Genomic DNA, 22184 nt, shown 5'->3' with positions numbered 1-22184 from the left:
CGAAGCGACCGAATGACCAAACGACTGGTTGACTGGTCACTATGATGCGCACTGACCACCAGGGGGCAGATGCTCAACACAGGAACTGCCCCCTGGTGGTCAGTGTGCTCCCACAGCAGGAGCACCGCTCAGCTGATCGACAGGCACCAGATGTCGGGCTCATGGCTGGCGAGTGCAGCTGTGGTGGCGCCAGCCTTTCCTGCCACCGCGGCAGCACTACTGAGCCGAGGTGGCAGGCGCAGTGGGGCCGGGATGAGCGGAAGTGGTGTGGCACCTGGCCTGGGCTCCGGTTCCTCCCTGGCCGCCTGCCGCTTGGTGCACTACTACATCCCTCGGGGGATGTCAGACTGCCGGTTTCGGCTGCCTCCTGCACACCCCACACGAGGATCGAACCTGCAACCCGGGCATGTGCCCTGACCAGGAATCGAACCATCATCTCCTGGTTCATAAGTCAATGCTCAACCACTGAGCCATCCCAGCGAGGCCAGGTGCAGCCTACTTGAGGGCTGGTGGTTCCTCCTCGGACTGGCTGGATCCTTCGTCCCATCTGAGTGGGCAGCAGTAGGCAGGCAGGTCTCAGGACAGCCACTGAGGCAGGCCTGGGCAGTCCTGCAGCTCAGCACAGCCGGGCCCTGCCAAGCCTGCGGTGCTGCTGGGCAATCGAACAGCTACCTGGGCAGCATAGACAGCTCCCTGGGAATTTTTAATTCCTAACATCCAGGAGGTTGAGACAAGCACCTCCTCCCTCGCAGCCTCAGCCTGCCGAGAGAGGTAACGAGTCGAAGATGGGGAGCACCTGCACCTCCCAACAGGAGGTTTCACTCTGGGGCCGCATGGTCTCTGAGACTCAAAGGTGCCCATGGTCCAGCCCCAATGGCCTCTGGGAAGCTGTGGATTCCACGGTTTGGAATAATTCCTGAGCCTCCGGCTGCTTCACTGAGCAAGAATTTCCCACCACCCTAGTCTTAGAAGAGACCGGAAGGAGCCACTTTGTTCTTCAGGGATGGCTGACTGACATGGCCAGGGCAGGTGTGACCTCTGGGCTCTCATCTCCCAGGGACACAAGGGAGGTCTGTGTGCCTTCCCCCGGCACATGGGCTATTCTGGGCCAGTCTCTGCGATGCAAGGACCCGATGCCCAACAGCAACAGAGCTTTTCCCGCAAGGGGAGCTGCTTCTGCCATTATGGGGGGACAGCAAGAGCCCCGGACAGGTGTCTGCAGCCCATGGCCCTAGGGGAACCCCCTTCTCTGTGGCTGGGCCCCACAGCGGTACAGTGGGCCATCAGTGATGTGGACCCTGCTGCTTTCCTGCCAGCATCTGTTCTCACGCTCAAGTCCAGCCCCTAAGCTTCCCTTTGGGAAAGACATCTCTCCTGCTTCCATTCCAAACAGTTCCTGAGTCCTGACCCCACATCTACCCAACCCCACATCCAGCTTCTGGGTGCTCTGGTGGGTTCCAGAATGAGACCGTGACCCAAGCAGGGCCAAGGGAAGAAGAAACCTTTCCTGGTAGAATGGACCGTGAGCGGGTGTCAGCCTGGCACTGGGGGAGGCGGAGACTGTGCCTGTGAGGGGGCACCAAAGGCACTTAGCAGGATGGAGGGTTGGAGAGGGACCAGGTCCCCCTGCGGGAGTGAGAACCTGGACCTGGCAGGCCCAAACCCACTCTGAAACTTGCCTCTTGCAAGTGTTAATTTATTCCTACCACTTAGAATTATTTACTTTACTTCAGTAAGTAGGCCCCGTTCCTTGCAATAAAGCGTGTTCTGGCTGATACATCAGAATCAACCATTCCCGAGGCTCCCTCTGCCCCGTGCTGGTGTCCTCACGGGGTGAGGAGTTTTGTAGCCTCAATATCCGCACCCCCCGATCCCCCCCTCGGCTTCCCAGCTGCCGCACCTGCGTGAGGGGCTGGCCCTTCCTGTGGCTTCTGCACTCCTCAGTTATGATATTTCTGAAAAGCTGTACTTCACGCTGTTCGTCAAGTTGCTGGCTCTGTAATTTAGCTGTGAATCCAGTTTGAATCTGGGAGCGAGTGGATGCAGCTTCCAGCTACTCTGCTTTCATGTCTCCTTTTGCTCTTCTCCCTCTTCCCTCTTCCTCTCTCTTTATCTCTCTCCTCTTTCTCCTCACTCCTTTCTTTCCTCTCTCTCTCTCCTCTTTCTCCTCACTCCTTTCTTTCCTCTCTCTCTCTCCTGTCTCTCTACTCTCTCTTCTCAGTCTCCTCTCTCTCACCTTTTCTTCTCTTTCTCATCTCTCTCTCTCCTCTCTCCCCCCTGTTTTCTTGTCTCTCTCCTCTCTCTCTCGTCCCCCTCTCTCTTATTTCTCTTTATTTTTCTTACGCCTTTTGTCTCTACTCTCTCTTTTCTCTATTAGTATTCCGAAGGCAGATGTACAAGCCTGAAATCCAAGCCCAGCCACGCACTAGCTGGGGAACTTCAGACAGGTCCATCTCTCGGAGCCTCAGTTTCCTCTTCTGTGAATAGATGGCGCCGATCATAGGATCCACCCGCGGAGATGATGAGACAATCGAGTGTGTGAGCAGGGCAACCGTGATGCAGGACCCAGAGCCTGCCTGCCACACAGCGGGCGCCGTGCCAGTGCCAGCTGCTCTGACTGTAGGGTGGTTGTAGATCACGTATATCCATCTGGTTTCGTTATGTATATAAAACATGACATTTATAACCTTTTAGGACATATATATCTACATTACAGAGTGTTAGGTACTTTTATTATTTGGTAAAGGAGCAAATAAAATGTGCCACAATGTGGGTGAAATAGCACAAGTGAAATGCCGGGCACTCCTGTCATAGCTGTCTCTGTGGCAAGGTTCGGACAGACTCCTCCTCTGACAGTCTTCCTCCCCATCTTCCTACTTAAATAGCTTTTATTTACTTATTGTAAGAAGACTCCACATGGATCTTCCTCTTAACAAGTTTCCACGTGCACAGCACGGTATGGCTAACTGTAGGCAGGGGCTGTCCAGCAGATCTCTACAAGCCACTTACCTGGTACAGCCGAAGCTTTGGGGAACGTTTTTGATGACGTAAGCAGCAGCAGCAGAACAGGCTGCGATGACGAGCGTTCTGAAGGTGGCAGCAGAGGTCCACGCTTCAGAAACGACTCCAGGGCTCCGGTAGACGGATATACGCCTGGGAGGGGTGAGACCAGCGATCCCCGGGGTCTGCTTTTGCCTTGCAAACTTCCCCTTCGCTATGACTGTTGCCGGGAAGGGGTGTGTCGGAATATTTCGGGAAGCTGCTCTAATGCAAATGATATCTGGGAAGCGGGAGCCAGCTATTATTCATTAAAACCTCAGGCGACATGAGAGCATTCGTGCATTAATAGGATGCAAGGAAGCGGAACCGGTGGTGGAGGTGAGGGAGAGGGCGAGGGAGCAGGAAGAAAAAGGCGTGGGTTTGGGCAGGCACGTCCCTTGGCTCCAGGACTCCTTGATCTGTAGGGCGGGCCACAGCCAGGGAGAGCCGAGTCCTCTAAATAAGGAGGTGCGGGCGCAGAACAGGGTCCCCCCTTTCCGGGTCTCAGGCAGTGAAGGCCGGGGACAACCTCATGCATAAGCTTTGAATGACATGTAGATTCCCTCATGCGATGTGTACAGATCAGATTCTCTGTCTCTATTACAGATCCAGGGAAAAATGAAATGGACAAAAGGAGACCTGAACATTTTCAAGGGTTGGGAGTCGCTCTCTCCAACAGATGTGAAATACCTCACATAAACCACCAGATGGCAGTGTTGCCCCACAAAAAGCTCGCACCCAAAAGTTCAATCTTGTAGCTAAAAAGTACTACAATCACATGCGTTTCCCAATGCAGTAGCAATTGAAATTGTACATATAATAAGCATTATCTTATATTTTCACTTTCCCAGAAATGAATAATACCACATTTGTTGTTATTGTTAGTACTTCAGTTATTGTCTGAGGAAAATGGAGACTAACAGTAGTATTATCTGTGACTCTATGCATTTTATGATTCAACACCATTAGTAAAAAAACAAACAAAATCTAAGCAGTATGTGAGTTGATGTATAATATTCCCGCAGCCAGAATATACCAACCCTGCCACATTGCAAGACAAAAACAACATGACACTGTTTAGTTCGTAATTTATTCTTGGATTTGCAGCCTATGGATTTTCCCTAAAAGCATAAAACAAAATGGTTACAAAATATGGTCTATATGATTTACATATTTTATAATCATTTATATAAAAAAGATCTCTGTTCAATGCATTTATGTGGCTGAAAAAATCGCTAAGGTGGTTATCAAATAAGAGAATGTACGTAGACGACCTACCACAAACCTCCTGCACAGCAGGGATCATAAGAAATGGAGGCTGTTGTCCCACTTGTTAAGAAGAAATGATAGATGAGGAGTAAATGCAACCGTTCGTTATGGCGGGCTCAGGAGCGGCCAGTGAAACAGCAGGCCGTTGCTTTAGTGGGAACATCACCGTGTGTGCCTCCCTCGCTGGCTGTGCCAGGGCATAAAAAACAACCGAGGCTTCTACCCTTCGATAGACACGCAGACCAGTGTTCAGCAAATGACCATTAATACCTTTCAGGAATAGCAAATCCATACTTTCCTGTTTTGCTCAATTTGGGGTAAAGCTTCAGTGTAAATTTAAAAGAACACTTTAAGGGGCAGTTTTCTTCTGGGATCTGCCTCGTGTATGGTTTCTGTGATAGCCTCAGAGCAATAGAGCACCTGGTAGCCATGTGACTGCAGCTATAAGACACTATTAAATGAAAGGGGACATCTGTAATGCTTAAAAAAAAAAAAGAAAAGGAAAGAAAAAAAGACACTGTTGGACGATACACGGCTATTGAATGATACGGGCATATCAGGCCAAGATGAGTGGTTTTACCTGCTGGGATCATCCAACTTTCACCATCTTTTCTTGTTTTAGTCTTCCTCCTCCTCCTTGTAGGCACAGATAGGGTGAATTCCTTAATTAAGCAAGACCTTGTTTGGACCAATTTAGGCTCTAGTCATTCATCAAGATTTTCCCTCCCTCCCTCCCTCCCTCCATCCATTCCTCCTTCCCTCCATCCTTTCCTCCTTCCCTCTCCCCCTTCCTTCCTTCCTTCCTTCCTTCCTTCCTTCCTTCCTTCCTTCCTTCCTTCCTCCCTTCGTCTCTATTTTCTTTCTTGGCATCCTAATGCTTTGCTACTTACTGTATTCCATTCCTTTTAGGCCCAAACATTAGAAGCAAGTACTTTATTTAATTTATTAGTTCTTGTTATGGACTGAATTGTGCTCTCCCCACCCCCATTCATACATTAAAATCATAACCCCAAGTACCTCAGAATGTACTAGTAACTGTATTTGGGGATTGGGTTTTTAAAAAGGTAACTAAGATCAGATGAGTTCATTGGGGTGGACGCTCATCTAATGACTGATGTCCTTATAAAAATAAATCGGGGCACAGACAGTATAGAGGAAAGGCCTTGTGAGGACACGGTGAGAAGGTAGGTAGGCATCTACTAGCCAAGGAGAAGACCTCAGAAAAAATTAACCCTGTCGGCACCTTGATCTTGAGCTTCCAGCCTGTAGAGCTGTGAGACAATACTTTTCTGTTGTTTAAGCTACACAGTCTGTGGTACTTTGTCACAGCAGCCCTAGCAAACTAATCCATCCTCTGAAATTCTTTTTTTCCTTATACATATGGAACACTTCAGGAATTTGTGCCTCATCTTTGCACAGGGCTCATGCTAATCTTACCTGTATTGTTACAGTTTTACTATACGTGCTGCTCAATGAGCACTGCCCTTAGATTATTTACCCCCCAAATTTACAAAGTTTTTTTAAAAATTGGCTTTCTCTGATTTCAGGTCTCACCACGGCTGCTGCCTGACTCCATCGCTGCGGAGTCAGAGTGGCGAGTGCTGCTTTTGCCTGAGACAGCGAATCCCAGCATGGCTGAGCAGCTCCCATGTTTGGGTAAAGATATTGAAATACTGTAGATGGCAGCATGACATCACGAACGACCACTTTAGAGCGAAACCACTGTGTCACTGTCCCTCTTGACTATTTTCTCCCCCTTTTTCTTCTTTCCCTAGCGGGCAAGTTACTGGAACCTTTTAAAAAATGATTATTTTTGGTGAAAACTTGGAAAAGCAATTATGCCTGTTTTTCAAGTTCACTCCTGTGGCCTGTACTACAAAGTACCAATCAGCAACGTCCCCTTGAAAAGCCTTTAGGCAAACACTTTGTTATTCTAGCTACCCACTCGGAGAATCCCAGCTTTAGATTTAAACATATTTTGAAATTAAGCCTCAGAGATGTTCCCAGCCTTCTTTCAATTTTCTGAAGATAAGTTTACCAAATGTTAACAAAGAAGTAATTATTCTCAGAACTTAGGGCAACAGGGCAATGGGACTGAGGACTGCCTGTTAGACTGAGGCCAGCGTGCTATTCTGTAATGGACATACAGACGCAGTTCAATTGCCCTGCATTTCTTTTCTTAACAGAAAGAAATTGTTGCTTCAGGGAACTCCAATAATGACTGTTTTCAGAAAAATCTAAAACCCCAAACCAGGGGTCAGCAAACTTTCTGCACAGGTCCACATAGTAACTGTTTTCAGCTTTTTGGGGCACGTGGTCTCTATGGCAACTGCTTTACTCAGCAGTTGTTTCTGGAAAGCAGCTGTAGGCCATAGGGACACAAATAGGCATGGCTGTGTTCCAATAAAACTTTATTTATAAAAGCAGGCAGGCAGAGTTGGCTGTGGGCAATAGTTTGCCAACATCTGCTCTAAACTTGGGCTTGCTGTCCCTCTGAGAAAGACTCTCTCTGCATTAGGTTTGAACTCTTCTATAGACATTCTGCCCATCCTCACTTTTGTTCTTCTTCTCAAATGCTGTTATTCCCACATATGTTTTAAGCATGATCTTGTGTTACTTCTTTTGGAGGTAAAATGTTTGGTTGGGTGGAGTAGGAAACTGACTCTTGAGCTTGATACTGGAGATGAGTCTGGGCATATCTCATTTTTTCTTAGTTCATCCCATGTACCATCTGGTTTGGGCTCAACCTTGGTAATAAGGGTTTAGGCTGGAGGTTGTGCTTGGAACTGGCCAAGTAAGTATGGAGGTAATGGGGCAAATGCTTTTCAAGTACCTGGTGGTAATAAGTGTGCCTATGAATGAACAACCAGCTTAAGGAGTAAATTACATTATAGTAATTATATTAGCGGTCATGCACATATACATTTATGAACAGTGCCCTGTGTCACAAAATACATGAAAAAATTCTCAAAAAGATGATGCATTTATTAATAAGCAATTCCCCCAGGGGCTAATTCCAAATGTGATTCACTTGAGACCATTGCCAATGTCAATTCTCTGGGTGAAGATGGTCCAGACGTAGATAATGCTGATGAGCTTGCGGAAACCAGCAACCGTGAGCTCCTCAAGGCTACCTCGGGGCACACCAGAGCCCTGGTGACCTCAGACTGGGTTGCCTTTGAAGATATTCCCTTGAGGGGATTGACCTGCTAGGGCAGTGGTCGGCAAACTCATTAGTCAACAGAGCCAAATATCAACAGTACAACGACTGAAATTTCTAGAGATGTTCCCAGCCTTCTTTCAATTTTCTGAAGATAAGTTTACCAAATGTTAACAAAGAAGTAATTATTCTCAGAACTTAGGGCAACAGGGCAATGGGACTGAGGACTGCCTGTTAGACTGAGGCCAGCGTGCTATTCTGTAATGGACATACAGACGCAGTTCAATTGCCCTGCATTTCTTTTCTTAACAGAAAGAAATTGTTGCTTCAGGGAACTCCAATAATGACTGTTTTCAGAAAAATCTAAAACCCCAAACCAGGGGTCAGCAAACTTTCTGCACAGGTCCACATAGTAACTGTTTTCAGCTTTTTGGGCCACGTGGTCTCTATGGCAACTGCTTTACTCAGCAGTTGTTTCTGGAAAGCAGCTGTAGGCCATAGGGACACAAATAGGCGTGGCTGTGTTCCAATAAAACTTTATTTATAAAAGCAGGCAGGCAGAGTTGGCTGTGGGCAATAGTTTGCCAACATCTGCTCTAAACTTGGGCTTGCTGTCCCTCTGAGAAAGACTCTCTCTGCATTAGGTTTGAACTCTTCTATAGACATTCTGCCCATCCTCACTTTTGTTCTTCTTCTCAAATGCTGTTATTCCCACATATGTTTTAAGCATGATCTTGTGTTACTTCTTTTGGAGGTAAAATGTTTGGTTGGGTGGAGTAGGAAACTGACTCTTGAGCTTGATACTGGAGATGAGTCTGGGCATATCTCATTTTTTCTTAGTTCATCCCATGCACCATCTGGTTTGGGCTCAACCTTGGTAATAAGGGTTTAGGCTGGAGGTTGTGCTTGGAACTGGCCAAGTAAGTATGGAGGTAATGGGGCAAATGCTTTTCAAGTACCTGGTGGTAATATGTGTGCCTATGAATGAACAACCAGCTTAGGGAGTAAATTACATTATAGTAATTATATTAGCAGTCATGCACATATACATTTATGAACAGTGCCCTGTGTGTCACAAAATACATGAAACAATTCTCAAAAAGATGATGCATTTATTAATAAGCAAGTCCCCCAGGGGCCAATTCCAAATGTGATTCACTTGAGACCATTGCCAATGTCAATTCTCTGGGTGAAGATGGTCCGAACGTAGATAATGCTGATGAGCTTGAGGAAGTCAGCAACCGTGAGCTCCTCAAGGCTACCTCGGGCGGGGCACACCGAGCCCTGGTGACCGCAGACTGGTTTGCTTTTGAAGATATTCCCTTGAGGGGATCGACCTGCTAGGGCAGTGGTCGGCAAACTCATTAGTCAACAGAGCCAAATATCAACAGTACAAGGATTGAAATTTCTTTTGAGAGCCAAATTTTTTAAACTTCAACTATATAGGTAGGTACATTGTTATTAACTTAATTAGGGTACTCCTAAGGCTTAGGAAGAGCCACACTCAAGGGGCCAAAGAGCCTCTCTACACTGGGGCAGCCCCCAGGCAAATAAAGCAAACCGTGTCCGCTGGTACACTTCTTCAGGGGCACGGAGAGACGGAAGGGTGCTTTTGATAGCTTCTGGTCTCACTTTAATATTAAACTTATAAGAACATTATAGGAGGGAAGCCCTTCAGGGTGAAACAGGCTGGATAAAGGCACCTCTTCTGTCACACAAGATCCCCTCACTTTGTATGAATACATTGGTATGAATGACTTTATGAATAAACTCTATTGTCTGTATGTGGACTATGATACCCATTGACTGAAAACTAGGCAAAAGTCTGTGGTTGGCCTTGAAACCCTGACATGGGCTCATTTGAATCCCTGCTTTATGTCAGCTCTCATGGAGAAGTAAAGGCCTTCCGGAGGCTGCCCGGTACAATCAAGGACTTTGTCTGTTTCCATCTTTCTTGCTTGGTCTGGGTTGTAGAAATAGACAAAACTAAATAGAGAAACCTGCTCCAGGGAGCAGCCTTGGAAAGTGCGGTTGCAAAGATATAGATAGGCTTTGTGTAGGGGAATTTCCATGATAAATATACTCCAAGGACCAGAAGAGTGAGTTCACATGAAAAGCATACATTGGGTGCTTGGAAAGTGTGCTTTCTATGGACAGGTTGCGTAAACGCATATCCAGGGAGCCCTCCTGGGAGGACTTGAGCATTTGCTCAAGGCGTGGGGATGAAAAGTACTGCTAACTTGGTTTACTTATTGGCTGAAACTTTATGGAAAGGGAAAAAAAATCCTTCAGATGACACAAAGTGGACTTTTTTCTTATGCTCTGTATAGGTTTTTTGGGGGAACATTTTCCATTTCCATCCTTATTTGGCAAACTTTGAATAAGTATTTGCACAGTATACCGAAACATCTCTCCTAGATTTTGGAACTGTGCTGTCCTGTAGGAGGCGCTGGTCTCGTGTTTCGGTAAAACACTTAAAATATGGCTGCTGTGACTGAGGAACTGAGTTGTTTACTTTATTGAGTTTTAGTTCATTGATATTTAAATAACCACATGTGGCTAGTGGCCACCTAATTGGGGCAGCGCGGACATAGAACATTTTCATTTTCATTATCACAGAACGTGCTATTTGATCTGTTCTAGAGGGTGACAGATCAAATTTTTGTTGACAGAGTTCTTTTTAATATTGAAGACTTAGTTTTCCTCCAACTGAGACATTTTTAAAAAGGATTCCATGAAGAAGGCACCTTCACGCCCATGTTCTTCAGCTCTCATTAACACTGCTAACCTCCTCCCCCCATTCTGAGGAATTATGGGTAACATTTTATATTTAGTTTCCTTTAATGTAGTTAAATATAATATACTAATTCCAGGAAACCATTCCTTAATTAGTTGTGTTTTAAATGGCCTCACTAAACCAAGTAGCCAAGTCCATATTTTTCTAGAAAAAACAAACAACAAACAAGAAAGACCTGTTTGTTAGTTTGTTTATATGTTTATTTTATTTGTGCCAAACAGGAAAATGCTGTGATTTAGCAGAAGAAAATTAAGAGGGAGGAAAGTTTTTCAGGTCTTCAAAATGGAGTCAGAACCATGCATGTCAGTACCTGGCTGCTCTTGGTAATTTCTCAAGAGGATATCTGTGAATACCTAATTTAGATGCTTGTTTTTGTGTGTCTCAGTTTAAGTATACTTTAACCTCAGGACAAAGAGACCTTTAATTTTTTAAAAATATATTTTTATTGATTTCAGAGAGGAAGGGAGAGGGAGATAGAAACATCAATGATGAGAGAATCATTGATTGGCTGCCTCCTGCACGCCCCACACTGGGGATTGAGCTTACAACCCAGGCATGTGCCCTGACTGGGAATTGAACCGTGACCTCCCGGTTCATAGGTCGACGCTCAGCCACTGAGCCACGCCTGCCGGGCTAATTTTTAATCATAGTTTACAAACCAGTATAAGTACATTTCAGGATGTAGCTAATGATCTCAAAACGATCATATGCCATCAAAATGGTTCAAATGGTCATTTTCTGATAATTCTACCAGGAAAAACACATTGAAAGCAAAAATGCATTAAAATTACTTGGAAGCAAACTCCCCGAGGGCCCTGTTGGTTTTGACCCAGTGTAAACTCAGGTGTCCCCTAAGTGCCTGTGCTGCGGTTGGCTTCTATTGCATGGCTGTGTTTAAATGTGAGAGTCAGTTCGGGCATTATAATGGGGTGAGAAATGATATAAGTTAGAAACACTGGGGATCAGGATGATTTTCACAGGCCCCAGGCCCTACTGTTTTGGGGACCAGCGGGTTAGGCTGTGACTGGATGAAAAAGCCCCAAGAATAAGGGCCCAGGCTCCGGGTCTCTCCGCGCGGCTGTCTCCTGGGTCACAGACAGGCTTCTGATAGGCTGACCCAAGTGTCCCTGCAGAGGGTTACTCTATAAGGAGATGATCGGCTTTCTTACTGATGGAAAGTAGAACGATGGCGGGGAGAGGGGAGCCGTTCCCCAGCTCCACACCAAAACCCAGGTCCCCATTCTTTTCCCTTGATCTTGTCTTAGCCTCCCATTTTAAGACAAACACATCAGCAACATTGCACCCCACTCAGAAGGTCACCAACACCTCCTCTAAATAACAGCAATAAACATATTTCATAAACTAGCTGTCTTTTGGGGGAGATCTGGCAACAAACTTAACTGAGAGAGGTTGGGTGTTTAAAAAGAAACACGGGTTTATTGCTTAAATGTGGAAATAGTACAGACCACCGGCTAAGCTCATAGTTTTTTGAAAAAGTAAGTTAAACACGTCTGTTGCTACTTCACTAACACATACATAAATGGGAGGTGACAAAAAGATTAATATGTAAAAAGGGGTTCAGATTTGCCTGAAAGTTACTGCTATTCTGAGCTCTCCACCTGCAACAATGATCTACTAGTAAATGTCACGTGAAGAACCTGGAAAACAACCCTCAAGCCCTCCTATGATTCTGTCTCCAAATAGATACCATTGCAGTGCAGTTCACTACCCTGTGTCTCTCTTCAACCTGCTCTTGACTGTGTTTCTCCCTGAAAATGGTTCTTTATTTTGAGCCTCGCTCTCGCCCTTCTTGAATGTTAGGGGCATATCACTGGCTAGACTCCAATCAGCAATGGAAACTTGTGAGAGTTTTGGCAGACCTGGCTTGTGAAATAATGCAGAGCTGGGTAAGTGTAGCCCATTTGGCTGAGATGTGAAAGCAGTAAAGTGATGTATGTAAAGGCATGATCCTATACAGCTGTTGAGAGTTCTTAAAAAAAAAAAAATGTCCCCTACGAGCTTTCATTCAAAGTGGGTGCATATTTCCAAGGCAGCCCAGAAATCATAGAGCAGCTTATATTTTTTCTTTTTAAACCTTCTATGGACGAATTAAGCTCTGAAAAACCATTTAAACACAAATAGGCCATGATTTCAACACTTCCAAAATCATAAAAAAATAAAAAATAAAATAAAAAGGAGGCTGATATTTGAAGTGTTGTTTTCTCTGGCCTTGCTTCCAAAGCCTCAAAAACATTAAAAATGAATAGCTATAACTTCACTGAGGACAGAAGAAAAAAATATTTTTTTTGTATTAGTTGGGACTCATCTCTTTCTACTGCAGAATTGATGGGGAGCTTCTTTTAAACCTTCCCAGCTCCTCAATCTTAAGTAGGGAGGGGAGATGAGAACTTAGACGTATGATAAAGGTAACATTTAAAAACCCCAGGGATCTTGAAAAATCAATAGGTGAAAGGAAACCCATCTGCCCATTGTGACTTTCCCATCGGCTTTTATTTCCTCTGCACCTGCCTCTCTCATCCTTTTCTCCGGGAACAGAGTCAGCAGGGTTTCTAGAAAGGATATTAACACGCTCAGGTTTCCGGCTTGGGAACAGCCAGTTCCCTCCCTTGGAGCCCCCTGAAGTGTGGCGTGGAAGCATCCTGACGTTTTATTGCTGACGAGAGAGCAGGAGGCAGAGATCAGGCAGTAAAGGAGGCTGGTCTATCCTAGGGACAGTGTGCGCCTGACTTTACTGCCTGCCTGTCCATGTCCTCATCCTCGTCATGAAAAGTGGGCCTGCTCTCCAGGTCACCTTGTTGCAGCAAGAACCACTATCGGCATGGCTGAAAGCAAATCTTAGGCGGACTGTGTATGGCCGATGGCAGAAAAACAAAAGGTCTCGCTCCCCCACCTCCTGTGTCGACGCCCACTTGCAAGGTGACTTTGCAGTGCCTTCCATCAATGGTAGCATCTCTTTCCCCACAGTTTGCACTCGGGCTCCTCTGCGTTGGTCTTCAGAATGTAGTAGAAGTGATGATGAGCCGGGGGAGTCCAGCCTCTGCTGAAGGCAGAATTCCAAGGTGACCCGTAGAGATCCTCCCCGACTGTGTAATCTCCTTGCTTTGACCTCTGTGAGCACCTGTGAATAGGATGAGCTATGTCATAACAGAAGGGATTTTTCAGATATTAGTAACTTTCCAAAGTTTCTTAAGATCAAGAAATTATCTTGCTTTGACCTCTGTGAGCACCTGTGAATAGGATGAGCTATGTCATAACAGAAGGGATTTTTCAGATATTAGTAACTTTCCAAATCAGTTCACCTTAAGATCAAGAAATTATCCAGATCGGCCTGGCTAAAAAAATCAACAAAATATATTAAAAAAAAAAAAGAAATTATCCAGATGGGCCTGATCTAATCGCATACTGTAAGTCCTTGAAGCTGGATCTAGAGGCCAGAGACGGAGGAAGTCGGAGATCCGAAGCATGGGAAGGATTTGGAGTACCCTTGCTGCCTGGGAGACGGCCTTGTGGTAAGGAGTGTGGGTAGCCTGTGGTTGCTGAGAGTGAACTCTGACTGACGGCCAGCAAGGACACAGGGACCTCTGTCCAACAACCACAAGGACTGAATTCTTCCGACACCGAGAATGAGGTTGGAAGCAGATATCCCCCCGCCTGCCAGGCTCTAGATAAGACAGTCTGACTGTGTTTAGCCTTGTGATACCCAGAGCAGAGAAGACAGTCATGTTGTGCTGAAGGTCTGATTTACAGAACTGTGGGCTAATAAACGATTTTTGTGTTATGATGCTAAGTTCATGGTAGTTATTGCGCAGAAATAGGAAACGAAGTCTCAAAATACCTGTGCACTTCCATTCTCTCCTGGGGCCTTTTCAAGGTCATGAGGCCACGCCCAGACCAGCCTGTCGGGAATGAGAGACCACACGGAGCAGAGCTGAGCGACCCCGCTGACGGCCTGCTGACTTTCGGAAGCAGAGCCACGTAACCACGCCACAGGTGACCCCAGATGCCTGAGGTGGCTCAGCCCAGAGTAGAAGCACCAGCTTATTCTAGTCTAGGCTGCTGACCTACAGAATCAGGAGTGCTATGGTCTACATGCTTGTGTCCCCTCAGATTCTTATGTTGAATCCTAGCCCCCAATGTGATGATATTAGTAGGTGGAGCCTTTGGGAAGAGGTTAAGGTCTGAGAGGGAACTGTCATGAGTGGGATTAATGCGTTAATGAAAGTGGCCCCAGAGAGATCCATTGCTCCTTCCACCATGTGAGGTCACAGCAAGAAGGTGGCCCTGTGAACCAGGAAGCAGGCCCTTCCCAGACACCAAATCTGCTGGCATTATGGTCTTGGACTTCCCAGCATCCCAAACTATGAGAATACTTGCTGTTTGCAAGCCACCCAGCCTGTGGAATTCTGTTAGAGTAACCTGAATGGACTAAGACGCTGAGCTGTATGAATGATTGTTATTTTTGGTCCATTATGTTGTGGGGTGGTGTGTTACATAGCAGCATCTAATTGACACACTAGCCATCTTCATGAGCGGGCACACACGTTTGATGCCTTTACTTAATGCTACCATGTACGTTGTCACAGTTAGAGAGGATGGAGCCGCCTGGGCTGAAAAGATGAAGCTTTTCCCTGCCTGGTGCTGAGACCTCATTTCAAGGAGCTATTCAGGCAGCAGGTGGCTTAGCGCTGATGAGAACTGGGGCATGGTGTTGATCAGGATTATTACAGAGGCCGTGTCAGAATTCCTCATTGCCTCTCCAATTCATGAGACATAATTTAGAAATATTCGTTATGAGCAGAAGCTCAGGGTAAATTACTTTAACAACCCAAATTTTCAAAATTGTAAATATTAAAAAAAATAAAAAAAAAGTTGTCTTGCCAAATTCCTGATTATGGCTAAAAGCAGACAGGCTGAGGCAGACAACTGTGAAAAATGGAGATGAAAAGATTTCAGTGGTGTGCTCATGTTGTTGGAGTTGAAAGTTGTACAGACATCTATGTATATATAAAAGCGTAATATACAAATAGACCGGATGGTGGAACAACCGGTTGGCTATTACGTGCACTGACCACCAGGGGGCAGACACTCAACGCAGGAGCTGCCTCCAGCCCGCAGGTCCCAATCGCCCCATGGGGAACCGGGAACTGGGGGTGGGTGGTGGCAGAGACTCAGACAGCGCCGTGGCCCAATCACCCGTTGAAAGTTGTACAGACATCTATGTATATATAAAAGCATAATATACAAATAGACCGGATGGTGGAAAGACCGGTTGGCTATGACATGCACTGACCACCAATGCAGACACTCAACGCAGGAGCTGCCTCCTGATGGGGAACCGGGAACCGGGGGTGGGTGGTGGCAGAGACTCAGACAGCACCGTGGCCCAATCACCTCACTGGTCACCCCACACACAGAGGACGACCGGTGGAGGCAGGGTGCAGGGCCGGTGAGTGGGTGGGAACAGTCAACCTCTTGGTCCCTCCCCCAGCCAGCAGGCTCTGATCGCCCGATGGGGAACCAGGAACTGGGGGTGGGTGGCAGTGGACGTGGACGGTGCTGGGGCCCCAATTGCCTGGGCGGACAGTGTGGGCATGGTGGGGGGTGGGACCAGCTGCCAACAGTTGGGGAAGATCAGCCCTGATTGCGGGCCAGGCCTAGGGACCCTACCCTGGCATGAATTTTGTGCGCTGGGCCTCTAGTTTATAAATAAATGCAATGTATCTAGCCCGGCTGGCATGGTTCAGTGGTTGAGCATTGACCTGTGAACCAGGAGGTCACAGTTTGATTCCCGGTCAGGGCACATGCCCATGTTGCGGCCTAGATCCCCAGTGTGGGATGTGCAGGAAGCAGCCCATCAATGATTCTCTCTCATCATTGATGTTTCTATCTCTCTTCCCTTCTTCCTTCCTCTCTCTGAAACCAATAAAAATATATGTAAAATAAATAAATAAATAAATGCATGAGGGTCTGAAGTGTCCACACTGAACTCAGGGAGGCTCTTTTGCAAACGTGGGTCTCCCCTTTAGGAGACCACAACCTGCTTTATGTTCCCTCGATGAGCAGGTAGGTCTGTGAAACAAAGATGTGGGTGGCTCCATTTCATTTTGAACTCCCAATAGGAATGTCGGGGACCTTGGATATAGAAATCTCAATTCCTGTAATATTTTAGTACACCCATGAACTAAGAAGTCACGTTTCGATTCCTGGTCAGGGCACATGCCCGGGTTGCAGCCGAACAGTGATTCTCTCTCATCATTGATGTTTCTCTCTCTCTCTCTCTCTCTCTCTCTCTCTCTCTCTCCCTTCCTCTTTCTCTGAAACCAATAAAAAATATATGAAAATAAATAAATAAATGCACCATGTCTCTGCATGAGGGTCTGAAGTGTCCGCAGTGAACTCAGGGAGGCTCTTTTGCAAACGTGGGTCTCTCCTTTAGCAGACCACAACCTGCTTTATGTTCCCTCGATGAACAGGTAGGTCTGGGAAACAAAGATGTGGGTGGCTCCATTTCATTTTGAACTCCCAATAGGGATGTAGAAATCTCAATTCCTGTAATATTTTAGTACTAAGAAAACTGCTGTAACTAATGTTAATAATATCTCCTTCAAAGAGCTGTGATGATGGCTTACCTCCAGCCCCCAAACGCACCGGGAAATGAGAGAGCAGACATCTGTGGATGGAGGTCACTGTTATACTAGCGTGAGGGAGACAAGAGTTCAGCAATAGGGCTGCCGTTGCTGGTGGACTGGGTAGGGAGGGTGCTGTGACAGAACAGTAACAGTGGCTTGCGAAGAACAAGGAGGTCGTTAATAGGTCAGATAAAGAAAAAAAATCTGCGTGTGAAGAAACTGGGGTGGGAAGTGGGTAGGGAACTTAATTCAAAACATTGGTAACTCAGAGAGAAAAGAACAGAATGTAAGACAGGGATGGAGGATATGAGTAATTCAAGTTCAACCGCCTGTCAGTGCACCATTGGTTTCACCAACACCACAGCGACCTGCAGGCATGTCCCAGGGAAAGCTGACTGCTAGATGCTTCGTGTGCTGGACAGGACTTTCGGATGGAGACGCCTGTGGATGCTTAGATAGGAAACAGCCGATGTCACCTAGAGGAACTCTGCCTTGTCCAGGTCAGTGAAGACTGTGTGAATTGCACAAACACTCGTGCTGCTCACTTGTATTATCTTTTTTGCCAGGGGAGGCGATGAGCAGAGGGCAAATTGACCCCTGTAGAGCCTCAATCTTGCAGAGTCCCTATTCTAGAAGAATCTGTGTATTACCAACAAGCAAAATTTGATCTGGAGGGAGAAATAGGTTTCTGTGGGACATTCGTTATACTTGTCTCTCCGGGAAACATTCACACCAGTTCCTTTATCCTGACCCATGGACCCCCATCTAGTTCCTCTCCACACCTCACCCCTCCTAGGCTTTTGTTCTGGACAAGGGAAGAACAGTTTCCTGGACTGGCTCCCAGAGAGACACACATAGGATTGTCCATGAACCAGAGTCTTCTGCCTTTGAGGGTCCCCTTCACATGTGCAGCCCCCCCCCCCCCCATAGACCCCACATGACGGGGACAACCCTTTACAATAGCACTCATTGCGTTGTGTCTCCCCACATGAGGCCCTGCGCCCCTGGCACCTGAGTCCTCTGTTTTATTCTCAGTGCCAGGCACACAGTGGGCACTCAAATATCCAGTGAATCACTGAGACTAAATCTGAGAGTGCACCTATCATGACACTGCTTAAAATGTTGTTGTTTTTTGGTCAATTTTTTGCAAAGTCGTGAAGAGACAAAGGTCCCTAGGCTTGATATTTCTGTGTAGCAGGTGGGACTGGAAATAGCTGCTGTACAGACCCTGTACTTCAAAGGCCGGGCGGCCAAGTGTCGCCATCTCTGATCTATAGTCGATGTCACAGAACAAAGGGCAGGAGAGACCAGATAGCCGATGAAAGCAAGTGTCTTGTTTCAAGTTCAAAGCAGTGCTTTTGCGACCTGGCATGCTATCAGGAGCAACACATCCCACCCACGCGGTCCGGACAAACCTTTGGACGTCACCACCTCTGCCTGTGCGACAGGCTGTTGGCAGGTCCCTGGGCTGACAGCCCCGGCCGCACCGCTCAGGGTTCTGCTGCATCTCCAGGGCCAGCGGTCGGCTCCAGTGACCGCTTGCTTCCAAGCCAGGTGTGCACTTGCTTTTCTGGCAGAGCGATCGTTCCATCCCTGTCATAGAACTTCACGTTTGGGGGACATTTAAGGACACAGAAGAAATAATTTACTCCCCTTCTTGAAATGAGATATTTTCACTGGCAAGTATCAATGTCCAATTAATCAAATGGTTGTTCCAAGCAGATTCTGACCACGGGGAAGTACAATTATAATTATAATACAGAGAATGGCAGTTTTTCAGGGGTTGGGTGCTGAAAGATTCAGGCTCCATCACATAGTATCTGTGTGACCGTGGGTTACTCAGTCTCTCCACGCTTCACTTTCTTTCTATGTAAAATGGATGTTGTAGTATAAACAGGGTATTGTGAGTGTTGGGGACTGCTCATTCCTTATTCTTGATGTTTCTTTCCATTTAGAAGACCTTCTCCTTTCCCCATTAGCTCCTCTCTCCATTGTTCCCTCACTCATTCAGTTTATTTACCCAGTTGGCAGGTGTGAAAGAGCACCTGTAGTGTACCCCACCGCTATCACTTCTCCTGGGGGCAAGCTGCTCCCAGGGAGGAGGACTTGCCCGTCACGGGGGGGGGGGGGGGGGGGGGGGGGGGGGGGGGGGGGGGGGGGCTGCCTCTGGGAGGTTCCCTCTGGCCCCTGCCTCCAGGTCTTCATGGCCTGTGTGATCTCCCCTCCCCTGCTGGCCCTGGTGACTTGCTTCTAACAAACACAACATGGCGGAAGTGATGGGATATCGCTCCTGAGTCAGGTTACAAAAAGAGAGTGACTGTCTTTCTGGCTCCCTCTTTTCTCTCCCACCTGGAGCCCTGGCTCTGGAGGGAAGCCAGCTGCTATACTAGAAGCATCTTAAGGAGAGGTCCCACTGCAAGGAGCTGAGGCCCCCAGTCCAACAGCCACGAGGAGCTAATTCCTGCCAACCGCCAACAGGGAGCCAGTCTTCACTCAGCTGGACCTTTGGATGACCACCGTGTAGAAGGAATTTTGGGGCGTAAGCAGCTGCTGAACTTGGAGGTGACTTCAAAAGGAGAACACGCTTTCCCATCTGATCATAGCGGCATGCCCATGTCACTTTGGGGAGAAATGGAGAGAGAAGCCAACAATGTTATTAAGGGTTAAGGACTTTCCAGAAAGTATTAATGAGGCTACAATTATTTGGGCACCCTTAGTGTTTTCTCACTTGTTCTTTCTCAGTTCCGTGTATTTATGTTTTTTCTTCTTTTTTTTCCTTTTAATCTTTATTGTTGAAAGTATTACATAGGTCCCCCCACCCCCCGATTGCCTGTGTCCTGGGTTATGCATATGTGCATACAAGTTCATTGGTTGATCTCTTCTCACCCATCTTCCCCTGCCTTCCCTCTGAGGTTCAACAGTCTGTCATGATTCTATGTCTCTGGGTCTATTTTTGATCACCAGTTTATTTCGTTCATTAGATTCCACATATGAATGAGATCATATGATACTTATCTTTCTCTGACTGGCTTATTTCACTCAGCATAATACTTTCCATCCAACAGCAGGTCCATCCATGCTGTTGCAAATGGTAAGAGTTCTTTCCTTTTTATTGTTGTGTAGTATTCCATTGTGTAAATGTACTATAGTTTTTTTTTTATCCACTCATCTGCTGATGGGCACTTAGGCTGTTTCCAAGTCTTAGCTATTGTAAATTGCACTGCTGTGAGTATAGGGGTGCATATATTCTTTCTGATGAGTGTAGGTCAGTGTATTTAAATGAGTGTGCACTTAATCCCGAAGCTTTGCCCACTCCTGGACATTCTTCAAACATAGGAGGGGACACTGTGTGCATTGCCCCTCACTAGGAGTCACAGCTCCCGGAGGGCGGGGTGTGGGCACTGCCTGACCCCCTCTGGAGGTAAAGAGGGCGGATTGTGGCTTGGCAGCTTGAGAAGGTTAAAATGTGCTGTCTCCATCTCTTCTCTTACATCCTAGTTCAAATTCTGTTTTTTTTTTTTTTAAGTTAAAAACAGGAAAACAGCACTTGGACTTTACAAAGTACAACAGATTAATTCCTACTTGTGGTTTTACCCTGGGGCCTGGCATGGAGAGGAGTTCTAACAGATATTTTTCAAAAAAAAAAATCATTAGGTTCACCAAAATTCAAGCTGGCCCGTGCTATTTGGATTATATCCATTTTTAAAATCTGATACTTTCCTATCTCCAGTGACCTCTGGCCTTTGATCTGTTCTCTACATAATGAATTTAGGTCAGAAGCATGTATTTGTCCACTGAAGATATACTTAGAGTGCTTTCATTTCCTTGGATTTTTGGGCAAACATATGTAAACTTCTTGAGTAGAAAAGAAAAGCACAGTTGATAAATTTCTCACCCTTTAGGGAGGTCCATAATTTCTAATAACCCCAATGTCTGCTATCCTCCTCTCTCAATTTCCTTTGGGCCTAAGTAATATACTTATTTTCATAACTGCATTAGATTACATAGGGTAATCAAAAGTCATAGGTGATAATTGTTAAAAAGGATTGCATTTTAATGTGTAGTTAATATGTGCTATGTCTACACAGTTAATTTGTAAGAATACCTGGAATTTAACTAGGGAACTATGTTCATTTCCTACTGTTACTGTAACAAATGATCACAAACTGAGTGTTTAAAACAATACGAATTTTTTACCCTGCAGTTCTGGAGGTCAGGCGTCTGAAATGGGTCTGGCTGGGCTGAACTCAAGTTGTCAGCAGGGGTGGTTCCTTCTGAAGACTCTGGGGGATGCGTTTTCCTGCCTTTCCCAGTTTCTACATCCTTCACTCGTGGCCCCACATCGCTCCAATCTCTGCATCCGCCATCGCATTTCCTTTGGTTCTGACCTTCACGCCTCCTTCTTTCACTGTGAAGGACCCGTGTGGTCACATCCATTGTGGTCACATCGAGCTCACTCAGATAATCAAGGAAAACCTCCTTGTCTCAAGGTCCTTGATTTATCTCATCTTCTGCCGTGGAAGACAACATATTCACCGGTCTGGGGATGAATTATGTGGACATCTTTCAGGGGGAGGGGGCATTCTTCTCTTCACCACAGGCATTTGCGGAAGAACATTTACTTCAGTGTCATAATATGAGTCCCAGCATCTCTATCTGAACGTTGATATCAAGGCCAGGATGTGACAAAGTCCTTATCATTGTTATTGCTAATGCTTAGAAAAGTGATAACAAATTTTAGTGTTGTTTTCTTTTACATTTCTAGGTAAAATCTTGGTAATTCAACTCAAACGGAGCCCATTTTGGTGTGCCCCTTTGCCCTGCGATAGAAGGAATCACTCTTAATTTAATAAATAAACCAGTCAGTAGAGAAATCATCAGCAACTAACTGGTTTAGACCACCTGAAACCACACACTCTTGCTCTATAATTAAATAGCAGTAGGCTGTTTCAGATGATCACATGTAAGCATACACACACTACATGTCAAATAAAGCTACATTTAACACCCATACGAATCTAAACCAATCACTGGAAAGTTTCCACAAAGGCAAGACCTGCCAGGCTGTTCTTATGAGTTTATCTACCTGTGGATTTTACTTAATTTCCTGACATCCTTCCAATGGCATAGAATCCTGATGACCTGTCCACATTTCTGCTGCCTTAGTTGTGATTGCTGCATCCATTTACGGCTAGGGGTCAGGATCTGAAGAAGGGACCACGCACAAATGAAAACACTAGACAAGAAATATGAATTTAGAAGGCATGGG

The sequence above is a fragment of the Myotis brandtii genome, unplaced genomic scaffold, assembly GCF_000412655.1.
Source record: "Myotis brandtii unplaced genomic scaffold, ASM41265v1 scaffold577, whole genome shotgun sequence".
NCBI classification, from domain to species: Eukaryota; Metazoa; Chordata; class Mammalia; order Chiroptera; family Vespertilionidae; genus Myotis; species Myotis brandtii.
Note: the sequence above shows the minus strand (reverse complement) of the source record.